The sequence below is a fragment of the Triticum dicoccoides genome, chromosome 6A (genome assembly GCF_002162155.2).
Source record: "Triticum dicoccoides isolate Atlit2015 ecotype Zavitan chromosome 6A, WEW_v2.0, whole genome shotgun sequence".
In the NCBI taxonomy this organism is placed as follows: Eukaryota; Viridiplantae; Streptophyta; class Magnoliopsida; order Poales; family Poaceae; genus Triticum; species Triticum dicoccoides.
In genome coordinates this window covers 535,576,761-535,580,271 of record NC_041390.1, presented here as the reverse complement: position 1 = coordinate 535,580,271, position 3,511 = coordinate 535,576,761, and positions in this window count along the sequence as shown.

Sequence of the window (3,511 nt, the reverse complement as noted above, 5' to 3'; positions counted from 1 at the left end):
TGGGGGAGAATACTTGAGTCACGAATTTGGCACACACTTAAGGAAATGTGGAATAGTTTCACAAATCACGCTGCCTAGAACACCTCAGCGTAATGGTGTGTCCGAACGTCGTAATCGCACTCTATTGGATATGGTGCGATCTATGATGTCTCTTACCGATTTACCACTGTCATTTTGGGGCTATGCTTTAGAGACTGCCGCATTCACTTTAAATAGGGCTCCGTCGAAATCCGTTGAGACGACACCGTATGAATTATGGTTTGGGAAGAAACCTAAGCTGTCGTTTCTAAAAGTTTAGGGATGCGATGCTTATGTCAAGAAACTTCAACCTGAAAAGCTCGAACCCAAATCGGGAAAATGCGTCTTCATAGGATACCCTAAAGAAACTATTGGGTATACCTTCTACCTCAGATCCGAAGGCAAGATCTTTGTTGCCAAGAATGGATCCTTTCTAGAGAAAGAGTTTCTCTCGAAAGAAATAAGTGGGAGGAAAGTAGAACTCGATGAAGTATTACCTCTTGAACCGGTAAGTGGCGCAGCTCAAGAAAATGTTCCTGAGGTGCCTGCACTGACTAGAGAGGAAGTTGATGATGATGATCATGAAACTTCAAATCAAGTTGCTACTGAACTTCATAGGTCCACAAGGACACGTTCCGCACCAGAGTGGTACGGCAACCCTGTCTTGGAAATCATATTGTTAGACAACGGTGAACCTTCGAACTATGAAGAAGCGATGGCGGGCCCGGATTCCGACAAATGGCTGGAAGCCATGAAATCCGAGATAGGATCCATGTATGAAAACGAAGTATGGACTTTGACTGACTTTCCCGTTGATCGGCGAGCCATAGAAAATAAATGGATCTTTAAGAAGAAGGCAGACGCGGATGGTAATGTGACCATCTATAAAGCTCGGCTTGTCGCTAAGGGTTATCGACAAGTTCAAGGGGTTGACTACGATGAGACTTTCTCACCCATAGCGAAGCTGAAGTCCGTCCGAATCATGTTAGCAATTGCCGCATTCTATGATTATGAGATATGGCAAATGGACGTCAAAACGACATTCCTTAATGGTTTCCTTAAGGAAGAATTCTATATGATGCAGCCGGAAGGTTTTGTCGATCCTAAGAATGCTGACAAGGTGTGCAAGCTCCAACGCTCGATTTATGGGCTGGTGCAAGCATCTCGGAGTTGGAACATTTGTTTTGATGAGATGATCAAAGTGTTTGGGTTTACGCAGACTTATGGAGAAGTCTGCATTTACAAGAAAGTGAGTGGGAGCTCTGTAGCATTTCTCATATTGTATGTGGATGACATACTGTTCATGGGAAATGATATAGAATTCTTGGAAAGCATAAAGGCCTACTTGAACAAGTGTTTTTCAATGAAGGATCTTGGAGAAGCTGCTTATATATTATGCATCAAGATCTATAGAGATAGATCGAGACGCCTCATTGGTCTTTCACAGAGTACGTACCTTGACAAGATATTGAAGAAGTTCAAAATGGATCAGTCAAAGAAGGGGTTCTTGCATGTATTGCAAGGTATGAGATTGAGCACAGCTCAATGCCCGACCACGGCAGAAGATAGAGAAAAGATGAGTGTCGTCCCCTATGCCTCGGCCATAGGGTCTATCATGTATGCTATGCTGTGTACCAGACCTGATGCAAACCTTGCCGTAAGTTTGGTAGGAAGGTACCAAAGTAATCCCGGCATGGAACACTGGACAGCGGTCAAGAATATCCTAAAGTACCTGAAGAGGACTAAGGATATGTTTCTCGTTTATGGAGGTGACGAAGAGCTCGTCGTAAAGGGTTAAGTCGATGCTAGCTTCGACACAGATCTGGATGACTCTAAGTCACAAATTGGATATGTGTATATTTTGAAAGGTGGGGCAGTAAGCTGGTGAAGTTGCAAGCAAAGCGTTGTGGCGGGATCTACATGTGAAGCGGAGTACATGGCAGCCTCGGAGGCAGCACAAGAGGCAATCTGGGTGAAGGAGTTCATTACCGACCTAGGAGTCATACCCAGTGCGTCGGGCCCGATGACTCTCTTCTGTGACAACACTGGAGCTATCGCCCTTGCCAAGGATCCCAGGTTTCACAGGAAGACCAGGCATATCAACCGTCGCTTCAACTCCATTCGTGAAAGTGTTCAAAATGGAGACATAGATATTTGTAAAGTACATACGGACCTGAATGTGGTAGATCCGTTGACTAAACCTCTCCCTAGAGCAAAACATGATCAACACCAGAACTGCATGGGTGTTAGATTCATCACAATGTAACTAGACTGTTCACTCTAGTGCAAGTGGGAGACTGTTGGAAATATGCCCTAGAGGCAATAATAAAATGGTTATTTATTATATTTCTTTGTTCATGATAATTGTCTATTGTTCATGCTATAATTGTGTTATCCGGAAATCGTAATACATGTGTGAATACATAGACCACAACACGTCCCTAGTGAGCCTCTAGTTGACTAGCTCGTTGATCAAAAGATAGTCATGGTTTCCTGACTATGGACATTGGATGTCATTGATAACGAGATCACATCATTAGGAGAATGATGTGATGGACAAGACCCAATCCTAAGCATAGCTCAAAGATCATGTAGTTCGTTTGCTATAGCTTTTCCGAATGTCAAGTATCATTTCCTTAGACCATGAGATTGTGCAACTCCCGGATACCGTAGGAGTGCTTTGGGTGTGCCAAACATCAGAACGTAACTGGGTGACTATAAAGGTACATACAGGTATCTCCGAAAGTGTCTGTTGGGTTGGCACGAATCGAGACTAGGATTTGTCACTCCGTATGACGAAGAGGTATCTCTGGGCCCACTCCGTAATGCATCATCATAATGAGCTCAATGTGACCAAGTGGTTGATCACGGGATCATGCATTACGGTACGAGTAAAGTGACTTGCCGGTAACGAGATTGAACGAGGTATTGGGATACCGACGATCGAGTCTCGGGCAAGTAATGTACCGATTGACAAAGGGAATTGTATATGGATTGATTGAATCCTCGACATCGTGGTTCATACGATGAGATCATCGAGGAGCATGTGGGAGCCAACATGGGTATCCACATCCCGTTGTTGGTTATTGACCGGAGAGTCGTCTCGGTCATGTCTGCGTGTTTCCCGAACCCGTAGGGTCTACACACTTAAGGTTCGGTGACGCTAGGGTTGTTGAGATATTAGTATACGGTAATCCGAAAGTTGTTCGGAGTCCCGGATGAGATTCCGGACATCACGAGGAGTTCCGGAATGGTCCGGAGATGAAGATTTATATATAGGAAGTCAAGTTTCGGCCATCGGGAAAGTTTCGGGGGTAATCGGTATTGTACCGGGACCACCGGAAGGGTCCCGGGGGTCCACCGGGTGGGGCCACCTATCCCAGAGGGCCCCATGGGCTTAAGTGGGAGGGGAACCAGCCCCTAGTGGGCTGGTGCGCCTCCCTTGGGCCTCCCCTGCGCCTAGGGTTAGAAACCCTAGGGGTGGGGGGCGCCC